Raw genomic sequence first — 16548 nt, 5'->3', positions numbered from 1 at the left:
CCCAGTCTCAGGGACTCATTCAGTAAAGGCGTGAAGGCAGAATTACCTTCAGAAGTCCCTGCCTAAACACCGTTTATCTCTGTCTCCAGGAGCATCCAGTGTTCCCTTCTGATAATGGATAGGTAGAGGGTGCAGTAAAAAGCATCTTAATGATAGCCATTTGGGGTTACCAGATAGAGGAAAAGAAGGCAGTTTATCTTATAAGAAACGTCTGTAGTGGGTCAGCCCTCCTGCTAGGCCTGTTTCTTGCTCAGAGGATTCTAACAGGAAATTGGTTACTGTAGACTCGCATGGCCTGAGAGCTCAAGGAGAGTATTTTATGTGGCTCCTTAGCATGTGGTTTGAGGGTTCTGGAGCCCAGGTACTACCCTGAGTCTCCCATTTCAATGGCTCTTACAATGTTGAAATGCAACACCAGGTGTCTCCAAATTTATAGGGCAACTATGCCTGATTTCTTGGTCTTTGACAGCAGTCAGCTGCTTCAGAAAAATGGGAAACAAAATGCTGTCAGCAGTGTGGGTGTATCTGTCTCCTAAAGAGCTCTGCAGACTGTCATGGTAGCATTGATAACACTGGTTTATAACTTATGTTTTATACTCAAGCTTTGCTCTCTGGGTTTCTAGTACCAAAATAATTTCTAACAAATAGTAAGCATTCAGTATATAATTTTTGACTTGAATGTATAAATAATAATGACTATTATTATGGTAGAATTGTACTATATATATATTGTGAAGTATGATCTTAAAGTGAATAAAAATTCCTTAAATCACCATTGGTACTATAAAGAATATTAACAGATATGTATATATCTGTTTATAAAACAAATACTCTTTCAGAAAAGTCTAGCACAGATATATTTCCTCTGCCTGTTTTAGACCAATTCTATGACTTGACAAAATAAATTAGTTTGCTTATATTTTAGGCCTATCTTATAGGGCACAGATGTGGTGTTTTTAGACTTGAGGGTTACACTTTGAGTAATAAGCTAACACAAAGAGAAATAGTAGAAACTAAGGAAGTAACAACTGATTCACATCCTCATTGTACTCTTTCTAGGACAACTCTTCAATGAAACAAGTTGTAGACAGAAATGAACTTAAACTCTTACTCTTTTTCTCTTTAGCAAGTAAGTTGAAGTAGTGTAAGCGAAAGTGCCTATGGACCTGCTATACCTTTCCTGAGGTATTTACACTTCACATTGCTTAAAATTTTGAGCTGAAAGAATTATTTTCTAACCATGAAGTTGGATTATTTCCTTATAAGTTTTATTTATTTTTGAATAATAAATTTAGGCACTTGATTCAAACTTCTAAAGATGTTAAAAGGGAAAAGGAAATACCAGTAGTGATGAATGTTGCTGATAAGTTTAAGGAGAAGATGGCTAAAAAGGATCATGTTGACTTAGCAAATAGAGGTAGTTGATGACTTCTGCCTCAGATTTTTTGGTGGATCGTTGAGGGAAAAGATGAGAGTGAGTTGATTTGTGAGTATAAGGTGAAGAAATGGACTCCATAAATCTTTTAAAAAATAAATGGGATCTAAGAGAATATTGAGCCATTTGAGCTTTAAAAAATTCAGTGAAGAGACTTCTGGTAATGATAGTCTTTACCAAAGTCTGTCTGTACCAAAGTCTTCTGGTACAACCTGCTTTAGTCCTAATTTCCTACTGAGGACAAAGAAAAGCTGTATAAATTTTTAAAAGTCCTTTTTTAAAGGTCTTGCAATTCTATAAGAAAGGTACTAAGAAATTCTAGGGCCTGGGTCTGGGAAGTAAAGCATAGAGAAGAGTTGAGCATTTGGGAGTGGTTTTATCCTGGAGGTATTTCTTATTTCACTTGCTGATAAAGAGCTGAACAGTTTTCCACAGGCTCATGGGTTTGTAGTGCCAAAATTGGATTTTAATGCTCTTCGAAGACAAGGAGGCCAAGTAAACTGGAATCTTTGGGTCAAAACCACAGAAAGCCCAGTACCACTGTATGCATAGGGTATTCAAGAAATAGACCAGCCCTTGTAGAAACTGAAGTTTAGATTTTGAATAATCTCAAACCCTCATTGGATTGTGGTGATCTGGATAATTAATGCCCCCATTTCCTTGCCTGCCAGTAGAAAATTAAATTCTCTCTAGGAAGCTGACATATTCAAAAGTTCAAATCATCTCTACAGTTTTTAATTAAAATTCCAGAAAAAATAATCAGGTATAAAAGTAGTTGTGTCTGACTCTGTGACCCCATGGACTGTAGCCCACCAGGCTCCTCTGTCTGTGGAATTCTCCAGGCAAGAATACTAGAGTGGGTTGCCATTTCCTTCTCCAGGGGATCTTCCCAACTCAGGGATTGAACCCAGATCTCCAGTCAGATTCTCTACCATTTGAGCCACCAGGAAAGTCCCCAGAGTAGACAAAACTAGACTATAAATCACAGGAGACAAAAAGAAAACAGGAACAGTCTCCTAGGGCACCAGACAATGGGGTTATTGGACATAGATTTGTAAATAACCATACCTAAGGAGTTAAGAGATAGGATTTAAAATTTCAGCAGAAAACCAGAAAATATGAAAAAGAACTAAATAGGGATATTTTGTCTAGGGATAAAAATGATATTAATTGAATTTGAGAATACAGTGGCTCAAGTTTAACAGCTGTTTAAAGCAAGCTGAGAAAAAACTTTGGTAAACTAGATAATACGTCAGGAAGGTCTTTTAGAAAAAACATCTTCAGTTGAAGATGAAAAGATGAAAAATAGATAAAATACTAAAAATCACATAGATCATCATGAAAAGCTTTAACATATTTGAAACTTGAATTCTAAAAGAATGAGAGACTAGATGCAGCAGGAGCAATATTTGAAGAGATAATGGCTGTAAACTTTGCAAGTATGGTAAAAAATATAAAATCACAGATTTAAGAAATAACATAAAAAATAATAAGCTAATTAACAATACAGTATCATGTCAGGAACTGGCACGCACTGAAAAGGAGAACAGAGCAATGTAAAGGACAAATGGTGATGGAACTGCTATTTGGGGTGAGGGGTGAGGGAAGGCCTGGGAGGTAACATTCAAGCAGAGACTGGAGTGAAGGACTGGATCCCTCCTTGGGAATATCTGGGGACGTGTTCTAAGATGAAAGAGTTATAAGAAATTCCTGATGGGTGTGCCACTTGAATCAGTTAGAATGTTTCAGCTGACTTTTCATAGATAACAATAATTTTTGAGGCAAGTATTGCCAATTCAACATGATATTAAAAAAAAAAACACTAAACAGGAAAAATAAAATCACATCTTGGCACAGTAGAGAGAAACTGCTGGAAACTAAAGACAAAATAATTTGAAAGGCAGGCAAAGGAAAAAAAAAACGTGCTACCATTAAAGGGTGTCAGAGGATGAGATGGTTGGATGGCATCACCAATGCAATGGACATGAACTTGGGCAAACTTTGGGAGATGGTGAGGGACAGGGAGGTCTGGTGTGCTGTAGTCCATGGAGTTGCAAAGAATTGGACATGACTGGGCAACTGAAAAAAAAGAATCATTAAAGGAGCAGCCATGATTCCAACAGTTAATTTCTCAACAGAAATGGAAAAATCAGAGGAGAATGGAATGGTATTAGGTTGGTGCAAATGTAATCACGGTTTTGGACTGTGAATTATAAATCATTATTGATGTTCAGTCGCTTAGTCATGTCGAACTCTTTGCAACCCCATGGACTGCAGTATGCTAGGCTTCCCTGTCCTTCATCTCCCAGAGCTTGCTCAAACTCATGTTCATTGAGTTGGTGATGCCATCCAACCATCTTATGCTCTGTCACCCCCTTCTCCTGCCTTCAGTCTTTCCCAGCATCAGTGACTTTTCCAATGAGTTGGCCCTTTGCATTAGGTGGCCAAAGTATTGGAACTTCGGCATCAGTCCTTTCAGTGAATATTTAGGGTTGATTCCCCTTAGGACTGACTGGTTAAATCATTGTAACTAGGCTCAAATACATCTTTATTAATCAAAATAGGAACAATTACAGTCAACACATTTTTGCCAATGAGAAATAAGTTTGCTTATTCCTGTAGCATAAAAATCCATGCTTTGGGATTCAGTGAACTCTTGGAAAGCATTTTCTGCCTACTGCTGATTGTGGAAGCATTTTTCCTGCAAATAATTGTCAAGATGCTTGAAGAAGTGGTGGTTGGTTGTCAAGAGGTCAGGAAAACATGGTGGATGAGGCAAAACATCATAGCCCAAGTTGTTCAGCTTTTGAAGCGTTGGTTGTGTGACATGTGGTCAGGCATTGTCATGGAGAATTGGGCCCTTTCTGCTGACCAATGCCAGCTGCAGGCATTGCAGTTTTCAGTGCATCTCATTGATTTGCTGAGCATATTTCTCAGATGTAATGGTTTCACTGGGATTTAGAAAGTTTTGGTGGATCAGACTGGCAGCAGACCACCAAACAGTGACCATGACCTTTTTCTGGTGCAAGTTTGGCTTGCTCTTTGGAAGAAAAGCAATGAACAACCTAGACAGCGTATTAAAAAGCAGAGACATTACTTTGTCCACAAAAGTCCGTCTAGTCAAAACTATGGTTTTTCTAGTAGTCATGTATGGATGTGAGAGTTGGACCATAAAGAAAACTGAGAACCGAAGAATTGATACTTTTGAACTGTAGTGTTGGAGAAGACTTTTGAGAGTCCCTTTGACTGCAAGAAGATCCAACCAGTCAGTCCTAAAGGAAATCAGTCCTGAATATTCATTGGAAGGACTGATGCTGAAGCTCTAAAACTTTGGTCACCTGATAGGAAGAACCGACTCGTTGAAAAAGACTGTGATTCTGGGAAATATTGAAGGCAGGAGGAAAAGGGGATGACAGAGGATGAGATGGTTGAATGGCATCACTGACTTGATGGATATGAGTTTGAGCTGACTCTGGGAGCTGGTGATGAACAGGGAAGCCCAGTGTGCTTCAGTCCATGGGGTCTCAAAGAGTCAGACATGACTGAGTGAATGAACTGAACTGAACTGATCTGAACTGAACTTGGCTTTCACCACTGAGCTGGTCATCGCTGGGTGTCACAGTCTACTTTTCACGGCACATCACAATCCCATCAAGAAAACGGTTCATTGTTTTGTATAGTGTAGAAGATAAGATGACAGTTCAAAATGATGAATTTTTTGATTTTCACTCAGCTCATGGGAAACCCACTTATTGAGCTTTCTTACTTTTCCAGTTTGTTTCAAATGCTGAACAACCGTAGAATGGTTGAAGTTGAGTTCTTCAGCAACTCCTTGTGTAGTTGTAAGAGGATCAGTTTTGATGATTGCAGTTGTCATTGTCAACTTCCAATGGCTGCTCTTAATCTTCAGGGCTCTAGTCTCATTTGCAAAATTTCTTGAACCACCACTGCACTGTACATTTGTTAGCAGTTTCTGGGCCAAATGAGTTGTTAATGTTGAGAGTTGGCTCTGCTGCTTTATAACCCATTTTGAACTCAAATAAGAAAATTTCTTGAATTTGCATTTTGTCTGACATCATTTCTATAGTCTAAAATAAATATAAAATAAACAGCAAGTAATGTCATTAGGAAAAAATATAAAGCAAGAATGCATTAAAATGATGTATAACATAACCACATTCATCTAGAATATATTCCAATATCATGGCAAATCTCAATTATGCAAAAACTGCAATTACTTTTGCATCAACCCAATATCTTTAAAGTGCTGGAGGAAGATAATTACCCACTTAGAATTTTATGTCCATTAAAAATGTCTTTCAGAAAACTAGGAGAATAAGATAGTGGAGGAGTAGGTGGATATGGAGCACATCTCTCTCCATGGATACATCAGGAATACACTTTCAAACACAGAAGTGCATACAGAACACCAGCTGAGAGCGGACAGGAGGACCTGACCAATGGAAAAGAATATATAGACCCACGCAAAGCTTGGTAGGACGAAGGAACTAGGGGGAAAAACTGGAGTGTTAGTAGGACTGGACCTACCCTTGGTGGGTGGGGGAACTGAAGCAGGGGTCTGATCCCCACAGCGGGGGCAACTGTCTGAATCAGATGAGAAACATTTAAGGCTGAGAGTGAAATAGCTGATCTGTGGCAGCCTAAATGGAATGAGAATCAGACAGTCCTTGCTGCAGCCATACATATGCTGGGCAGGAACTCGGGTCTCCTGGAAGGGGCAGCAGCTGCAGCTGGAGTTTAGGGATGCTGTTGACTGTGGAGAGATCGATCGAGGGGAGGTGAGGGAGGAGATTGTGGTGGGAAATGCCTGTGGAGGAAAGCCGGGCAGCCATGGAAGCAAGACGATACTGTTGAGTCACACCTAGGGGGTGGAGCCATCATCATATCTGCTCTCTCTTTCCATATGCCAGCATCAGCAGCTGAACAATAGAGAGGCTGGCCCATCAAACGCCTGACACACTGAACTACACAGTAGGACCCTACCCATGGTGCCCCTTTAAATGCCTGATGTGCAAGTATACAGAGTAGGAACCCTGTCAGGAGGGCCCCCTCTCTGTGCCTGACGTGCTGAACAGCAGAGAAGGACCCCAGGCAAGGGATCCCTCTTAAGTGCTTGAACAGGCAGAACTATGGAGAAAGACTGGCCAAAGAGGCCTTCTGATCACCAGCTATAACAGGCTCGAGAAAAGACTCTGATGGGGCCATAACTCCTGCGGCAGAGCCATTTTGCGTCCCTGAACACTTGGCGCCACCAGGGTCCCAAGCCAAGCAGCTGCACCACCTTCAAGCTCAACTCTCACTGGGGCAGAGCTGCCACAGGCAAAAAAAAAAAAAAAAATGTCTTGTGTGTTTATGCGTGCAGGGTTGCTTCAGTCCTGTCTGACTCTTTGCAACCTGTAGACTCTGGCCCGCCAGGCTTCTCTGTCAGGGAGGCGGGTTCTCCAGGCAAGAATACTGGAGCATATGGGCCAATACTGGTTACCATACCCTTCTAGAGCACTATATTTCCTGCTGCCCTAGCTGCCAACCCCCCTGAGTACCTGGTGCTGCCAGAACCCCTGCAACCCAAGCAGCTGCACCACCTCCACACCTGGCCCTCACAGGGGCAAACTCAGGTCTTCCAGGGCAGCCTCAGGAGCTAAACCCCAGCCGATGACCCACATGTAGAGGTAGAAATAAAACCACAACTGAAGCCCAGGGGCAGTGTTGCTGAGGAAGAAGACCCAAAACCTTCCTACCAGCTGTACAAGCTGCAGATTAAATCCACACAATCAACTAAGCAGACTCTGTGTCTATGGAATATATAAAAGGCCATTGAGAGCTCCCACAAAAGAAAACGCACTAGCTCTGATAGCTGTGGACATTGGAGGCAAGAACATACAGAAGTAGGACCAGATTAGAATCTGAGCTGCCCCACAGCAGGTCCAGAGATCAATCAGTACAGTGTTGGAGGGCATCCTCGGGAGGTAAGGTGGACCATGATTCCCAGTGTGGAAAAGGACTCTGTAGGCAGAGACTCAAGAAAAACATTTATTATTCTTATCTTTTGACTTGTTCTGTAGATTCTTTGGGATTTTTTTCTTCTTTTTTTCTTTTTTCCCCTCTCTGTTGTAGTTGTCAATTTTATTGGCATTAAGAAATCAAATTAAGCCTTTGATCTTTTTTTGTTTTGTTTTGTTTTACTCAGTCACATTTTTTATTGTTGTCATAAACCTCTACCTCTACATTGGGCTTTTGCAGTTCTGTGGAGTTTTCCTTTTTTTCCCCTTTTTTCTTTCTTCTGTTTTTTCTTTTCTCTTTTTTATAATTTTAATTTAAAAAACCTATTATATTTTTCTACATTTATTCCTTCATTTGCCTTTCCTACTGTTCTTTTCCCCTTGCAGTTAATCTTTAATGTATAGAAATCTTCTTTGTCTACCTCTATTTAACTTTGCATATCTATTCTTTCTTTCCTTTCCTCTCAACATATTTGTTAGTTTTGTTTTCATTGCTTTATTCCCCACTTGGCACTTTGCTTTAGTTTTGTTTTCCAATTTGTGCTAAAGTTAGTTTTGTTCTTAACTGGTAAATATAATTTTTGATTTCCTTTGTTTGCCAGCTCAATCTACTGTATTTTATTTTTGTTGACTTTGCTCATGGGTGTATATGTATATGTGTATATTCCATTATTTTAATTATTAGTTGCCTGATTTTGTAACTGCCATTTTTCTGGGGTTCATCTTTGGTTTCTCATTTTTGGATATTTGCTTTACTCTCCCTTAATGCCATAACAAACCACTTGTGGAATCTTCGTTCCTGACCAGAGATCAAGCCCTGAGCCTTTGGAGTGGCAGCAGTGACTCCAAGACCCTAGACCACCAGAGAACTGACCCTAGGGGTTATCAAATAGTGAGAACTCACACAAAGGAAACCACTTGAAAACAAGACCCGGCCTCACTCAACCACCAGTAGCACCCCATGCAGGACACCTCATCTAAACAACAAACAAAACAAAAATACAAACCCAGTCATCAGCAGACAGGATCACCACCTCACTCAGCCTCCCCATCAGAGGAAAAACAAACAAACAAAAACTCAGCACAAATCTCACCTTATACAAAGCTCACACAAACCACTGGACCAACCTTAGGAGGGCAGAAACCAAAAGGAAGAAAGAATTCAACCTTCTTCAAGGAAAGAATTCAACTTTCCTTGAAGCCTGGGAAAAGGAGACCTCAAACACAATAACTTAAAAAAAATGAAAAGGCAGAGAAATACTGCACAAATTAAGGAACAAACTAGAAACACAGAAGTCCAAATAAATGAAGAGGAAATAGGAAAATTACCTGAAAAAGAATTCAGAATAATGATAGTAAAGATGATTAAAACCTTGAATACAAAATGGGGAAGATGCAAGAATCAATTAACAAAGACCTGGAAGAATTAAGGAATAAACACAGACAAACAACACAATTACAGAAATTAAAAATACTCTAGAAGGAATCAATAGCAGAATATCTGAAGCAGAAGAACAAATCAGTGAGCTGGAAGATAAAATGGTGGAAATAACTTCTGAAGAGTAGAATAAAGTAAAAAAAATGAAAAGAACTGAGGGTAGTCTCAGAGACCTTTGGGACCATATCAAATGTTCCAACATTCAAATTATAGGGGTCCCAGAAGAAGAAGAGAAAAAGAAAGAGTATGAGAAAAATTTTGAAGAGATTATAGTTGAAAATTTTCCGAACATGGAAAAGGAAATAGTCTATCAAGTCCAAGAGGCACAAAGAATCCCATACAGGATAAACCCAAGGAGAAACACACCAAGACACTTATTAATGAAACTAACAAAGACTAAACACAAAGAAAGAATATTAGAAGCAGCAAGGGAGAAGCAACAAATAACATACAAGGGAAATCCCATATGCTAAACAGCTGATCTTTCAGCAGAAACGCTGCAGGCCAGAAGGGAATGGCAGGATATATTTAAAGTATTGAAAGGGAAAAATCTACAACTAAGATTACTGTACCCAGAAAGGATCTTATTCAAAACTGATGGAGAAATAAAAAGCTTTTCAGACAAGCAAAAGTTAAGAGAATTCAGTACCACCAAACCAGCCTTACGACAAATATTAAACAGACTTATATAGTCAAGAAATACAAGAGAAGGAAAAATAGCTACAAAATCAATCCCAAACAAAGGCAACAGGAACATATATATCAATAATTACTTTCAATGTAAATGAATTAAATGCTCCAACCAAAAGACACAGACTAGCTGAATGGGTACAAAAACAAGGCCCATATATATGCTGTCTACAAGAAACCCACGTCAGACCTAAAGACACACATAGACTCAAAGTGAGAGGATGAAAAAATATATTCCATGCAAATGGAAAGCAAAAGAAAGCTGGAGTAGCAATCCTCATATCAGACAAAATAGACCTTAAAATAAAGGAGATTACAAGAAATAAGGAAGGACACTACATAATGATCAAGGGATCAATCCAAGAGGAAGACATAATTGTAAATATCTATGCACCCAACATAGGAGCACCTCAATACATAAGACAAACACTAACACATAAAAGGAGAAATTGACAGTAACACAGTAAAAGTAGGAGACCTTACCACCCATTTACACCAATGGACAGATTATCAAAGCATAAAATTAATAAGGAAATATGAGTCTTTTTTTAAATTTTACTTTATTTTACTTTACAATACTGTATTGGTTTTGCCGTACATCAACATGAATCCGCCACGGGTGTACATGAGTTCCCAATCCTGAACCCCCCTCCCACCTCCCTCCCCATACCATCTCTCTGGGTCATCCCAGTGCACCAGCCCCAAGCATCCTGTATCCTGCATCGAACCTAGACTGGTGATTCATTTCTTACATGATATTATACGTTTCAATGCCATTCTCCCAAATCATCCCACCCTCTCCCTCTCCCACAGAGTCCAAGAGTCTGTTCTATACATCTGTGTCTCTTTTGCTGTCTCGCATACAGGGTTATCATTACCATCTTTCTAAATTCCATATATATGTGTTAGTATGCTGTATTGGTGTTTTTCTTTCTGGCTTACTTCACTCTGTATAATCGGCTCCAGTTTCATCCACCTCATTAGAACTGATTCAAATGTATTCTTTTTGATGACTGAGTAATACTCCATTGTGTATATGTACCACAGCTTTCTTATCCATTCATCTGCTGATGGACATCTAGGTTGCTTCCATGTCCTGGCTATCATAAACAGTGCTGCGATGAACATTGGAGTACATGTATCTCTTTCAATTCTGGTTTCCTTGGTGTGTATGCCCAGCAGTGGGATTGCTGGGTCATAAGGCAGTTCTGTTTGCAGTTTTTTAAGGAATCTCCACACTGTTCTCCATAGTGGCTGTACTAGTTTGCATTCCCACCAACAGTGTAAGAGGGTTCCCTTTTCTCCACACCCTCTCCAGCATTTATTGCTTGTAGACTTTTGGATTGCAGCCATTCTGACTGGTGTGAAACGGTACCTCATTGTGGTCTTGATTTGCATTTCTCTGATAATGAGTGATGTTGAGCATCTTTTCATGTGTTTGTTAGTCATCTGTATGTCTTCTTTGGAGAAATGTGTATTTAGTTCTTTGGCCCATTTTTTGATTGGGTCGTTTATTTTTCTGGAATTGAGCTGCATAAGTTGTTTGTATATTTTTGAGATTAGTTGTTTGTCAGTTGCTTCATTTGCTATTATTTTCTGCCATTCAGAAGGCTGTCTTTTCACCTTGCTTATAGTTTCCTTTGTTGTGCAGAAGCTTTTAATTTTAATTAGATCCCATTTGTTTATATTTGCTTTTATTTCCAGTATTCTGGGAGGTAGGTCATAGAGGATCCTGCTGTGATTTATGTTGGAGAGTGTTTTGCCTATGTTCTCCTCTAGGAGTTTTATAGTTTCTGGTCTTACCTTTTAGATCTTTAATCCATTTGGAGTTTATTTTTGTGTATGGTGTTAGAAAGTGTTCTAGTTTCATTCTTTTACAAGTGGTTGACCAGTTTTCCCAGCACCACTTGTTAAAGAGATTGTCTTTACTCCATTGTATATTCTTGCCTCCTTTGTCAAGGATAAGGTGTCCATAGGTGTGTGGATTTATCTCTGGGCTTTCTATTTTGTTCCATTGATCTATATTTCTGTCTTTGTGCCAGTACCATACTGTCTTGATGATAGGAAACATGAGTCTTAAATGATACATTTGATGAGATGGATCTCATTGATATCTTAAGGACATTCCATCCAAATGCAGAAGAATACGCCTCCTTTACAAGTGCACATGGAACATTCTCCAGGATAGATCACAAATCAAGCCTCAGTGAACTTAAAAAAATTGAAATCATATCAAGCATCTTCTCAGACCACAATGCTATGAGACTAGATAACAAATACAAGAAAAAAAATGTATAAGAAACACAAACACATGGAGACTAAACAACACATTTCTAAATAACCAACAGGTTATTGAAGAAATCAAAAGGGAATTTAAAAATTTTCTAGAAATACATGACAATGAAAACACAACAACTCAAATCCTATCGGATGCAGCAAAAGCAGTTCTAAGAGGGAAGTTTATGGCAATACAATCGAATAGACAACCTAACTTTACACCTAAAATAACTAGAAAAAGAAGAACAAAAAACCAAAGTTAGTAGAAGGAAAGAAATCATAAAGATTCCAGAAGAAATAAATGAAAAAAGAAATGAAAGAAACAATAGTAAAGATTAATAAAATTGAAAGCTTTGTTCTTTGAGAAGATAAACAATATTAACAAGTTTTTAGCCAGACTCATCAAGAAAAAAAAGAGAAGAGTCAAATCAACAAAATTAGAAATGAAAAAGAGGTTCCAACAGACACTGCATAAATACAAAGGATTATGAGAGACCATTATGAACAACTATATGGCAATAAAATGCATAACCTGGAAGAAATGGACAGATTCTTACAAAAGTTCAATCTTCCAAGAATGAACCAGGAAGAAATAGAATTTATGAACAACCCAATTAGAAGCACTGAAATTGCTTTGAAGCTGTGATCAAAAATCACTCCCCCCACCGCCTCCAAAAAGAGCCCAGGACCAGATGGCTTCACAGAAGTCTATCAAACATTTACAGAAGAGCTAATGCCTATCCTTCTAAAACTCTTTCAAAAAATTGCAGAGGGAGGAACACTTCCAAACTCATTCTGTGAGACCACCATCACCCTGATACCAAAACCAGACAAAGACAACACACAAAAAGAAAGCTACAGGCCATATCAGTGATGAACATAGATGCAAAAATCCTCAACAAAATTTTAGCAAACAGAATTCAGCAACACATCAAAAAGCTCATACACCATAATCAAGTTGGGTTTATTCCAGGAATGGAAAGATTCTTCAATATACACAAATCAATCAATGTGATACACCATATTAACAAATTGAAAGATAAAAAACATATGATAATCTCAATATATGCAGAAAAAGCCTTTGACAAAATTCAGCACCTATTTATGATTAAAACTTTTTAAAATTTTAATCTACTTTTGAAGTGCCTCAACATAGTAATGGCCGTATATGATAAGCCTACAGCACACATTGTTCTCAATGGTGAGAAACTGAAAGCAGTCCCCTAAGGTAAGGAACAAGACAAGGGTATCCATTTTCACCACTGTTATTCAACATAGTTCTGGAGAGGTCCTAGCTACAGCAATTAGAGAAGATAAAGAAATAAAAGGAATCCAGATTGGAAGAGACGAAGTAACACTCTCACTGTTTGCAGATGACATAGAAAACCCTAAAGATAGTATCAGAAAATTACTGGAGCTAATCAGTGAATTTAGCAGTTGCAGGATACAAAATCAATACACAGAAATCACAAACTCTATATACTAGCAATGAAAAATTGGAAAGAGCAATTAAGGAATCAATCCCATTCACGATTGCAACAAAAAGAATTAAATGTCTAGGAATAAACTTACCTAAGGAGACCAGAAAATTATAAGACACTAATGAAAGAAATCAAAGAGGACATAAACAGAGAGATATTTGATGTTCCTGTGTTGGAAGAAACAATATTGTGAAAACGACTATATTACCAAATGCAGTCTACAGATTTAATGCAAACCCTATCAAATTATCAATGGCATTTTCCACATAACTAGAACAAAAAATTTCACAATTCATGTGGAAACACAAAAGATCCCGAATAGCCAAAGCAGTCTTGAGAAAGAAGAATGGAGCTGGAGGAATCAAGCTTCCTGACTTCAGGTTATACTACAAAGCTACAGTCATTAAGACAGTATGGTACTGGCACAAAAACAGAAATATAGACCAATGAAACAAGATAGAAAGCCCAGAAAAACACCCATGCACCTATGGGTACCTTATTTTTGACTAAGGAGGCAAGAATATACGATGGGAAAAAGAGAGCCCCTTCAATAAATGGTGCTGGGAAAACTGGACAGCTACATGTAAAAGAATGAAATTAGAACCCTTCCTAACACCATACACAAAGATAAATTCAGAATGGAAATTAAAGACCTAAATGTAAGACCAGAAACTATAAAACTCTTAGAGGAAAACATGGGCAGAACACTCGATGACATAAATCAAAGCAAGATCCTGTATGACCCACCTCCTAGAGTAATGGAAGTAAAAGTAAACAGGTGGGACCTGATTAAACTTAAAAGCTTTTGCACAGCAAAGGAAACTATAAGCAAGGTGAAAAGACAATCCTCAGAATGGAAGAAAATAATAGCAAATGCAACAACTGACAAAGGATAAATTGCAAAAATATATAAGCAGCTCATACAACTCAATATCAGAAAAGCAAAAAACCCAATCAAAAAGTGGGAAAAATACCTAAACAGACATTTCTCCAAAGAAGACATACAGATGGCTAACAAACACATGAAAAAGATGCTCAACATCACTCATTATGAGAGAAATGCAAATCAAAACTACAATGAGATATCATCTCACACCAGTCAGAATGGCCCTCATCAAAAAGTCTACACACAATAAATGCTAGAGAGGGTGTGGAGAAAAGGGAACGTCCTTGCACTGTTGGTTGGAATGTAAACTGATACAGCCACTATGGAAGACGGTATGGAGATTCCTTAAAAAACTAGGAATAAAACCACCATATGACCCAGTAATCGCACTCCTAGGCATATGCCCTGAGGAAACCAAAATTGAAAGAGACAAATGTATCCCCTTGTTCACTGCAGCACTATTTACAATAGCTAGATTATGAAAGCAACCTAGATATCCATCAACAGATGAATGGATGAAGAAGTTGTGGTATATATACACAATGGAATATTACTCAGCCATAAAAAGGAACACATTTGAGTCAGTTCTGATGAGGTGGATTAATCTAGAACCTATTATACAGAGTATAATCAGAAAGAGAAAGATAAATGTCAGGAAGCATTTAACAGGAGGCTTCCTGTGTGCTGTTTTGGATCTGTCAGGAATTCTCTGTTCCTTATTAATTCCTGAATATTCAGGAATTAAGAGGGGAGGCAAGCCTCTCCCGGGGGCTGAGGAATCCAGGCATTTCCTTCATTAGTTTTTCTTTATGGTGATAAGTACCCTCTTCCTTTTTATGAACCGTATGGTAAAAGTGATTATTTATAACCCTCTCTCTTTCATATGGATGACCTCATGTTTCCTTGATAACTTGTAAGTTTTGATTTTATCTCTGCTAAAAATAGCTGTCTTGTAAGACAGTATAAATACTCACACAATGTTGAATAAAACACCTCTGCTCCATCAGAGCTTTGGTCCCCGTGTCTTGCTTTCTCTCTCTCTCTCTCTCTTTTTCAGGCTGATCCCCTGGAGCACAGAGGTCCTCTGGGTTCACTTTCCTGCCCCACTTCTAAGACCCTCTCGAGAAGGTGCTCTCGCCTTCACCCCGTCGAGAGGGTGCCTGAGGCCTTTGTGAACAGAGCCAGCCCTGTGCCAGGGGCTTTATTGACTTTCTGCATAAACCAAGGAATATCAGCCTCTTTTTCTCTCCTTTACTTTCGTATTGGTCAACTCCGGACCACCGGTTCCAGTCCATTAAAGGACCTCAACAGATAAATACCATATTCTAAAATATTGTAAAGTAAAAATAAAGTAAAATAATAAACAAAAAGAAAAAAAAATGGTACTGAAGAATTTACTTACAGGGCAATGATGGAGAAACAGACATAGAGAATAGAATTATGGACATGGGGAGAGGGGAGGAGATGGTGGGATGTATGGAAAGAGTAACATGGAACCTTAGATTACCATATGTAAAATAGATAGCCAACTGGAATTTGCTGTATGGCTCAGGAAACTCAAACAGGGGTTCTGTATCAACCTAGACGAGTGGGATGGGGAGGGAGATGGGAGGGAGCTTCCAAAGGAATGGGATATATGTATACCTATGGCTGATTCATGTTGAGGTTTGAGAGAAAACAGCAAAATTCTGTAAAGAATTATACTTCATTAAAACATAAATTAATTAAAAAAATCTTTCAAAACTGAAGGAGACATAAAGATACATATGTAATTAAAATATCTGTCAGTTCAGTTCAGTTCAGTTGCTCAGTTGTGTCCGACTCTTTGCGACCCCATGGACTGCAGCATGCCAGGCCTTCCTGTCCATCACCAACTCATGGAGTTCACTCAAACTCATGTCCATTGATTCAGTGATGCTATCCAACCATCTCTCCTCTGTCATCCCCTTCTCCTCCCGCCTTCAATCTTTCCCAGCATCAGGGTGTTTTCCAGTGAGTCAGTTCTTCGCATTAGGTGGCTGAAGTATTAGAGTTTCAGCTTCAACATCAGTCCTTCCAAGGAACATTCAGGACTGATTTCCTTTAGGATGGACTGGTTGGATATCCTTGCAGTCCAAGGGACCCTCAAGAGTCTTCTCCAACACTACAGTTCAAAAGCATCACTTCTTCAGTGCTCAGCTTTCTTTATAGTCCAACTCTCACATTAATACATGACTACTGGAAAAACTATAGCCTTGACTAGATGGACCTTTGTTGGCAAATAATGTCTCTGCTTTTTAATATGCTGTCTAGGTTGGTCATATCTTTTCTTCCAAGGAGTA

Source organism: Capra hircus, chromosome 8 (assembly GCF_001704415.2).
Source record: "Capra hircus breed San Clemente chromosome 8, ASM170441v1, whole genome shotgun sequence".
Lineage (NCBI taxonomy): Eukaryota > Metazoa > Chordata > Mammalia > Artiodactyla > Bovidae > Capra > Capra hircus.
Note: the sequence above shows the minus strand (reverse complement) of the source record.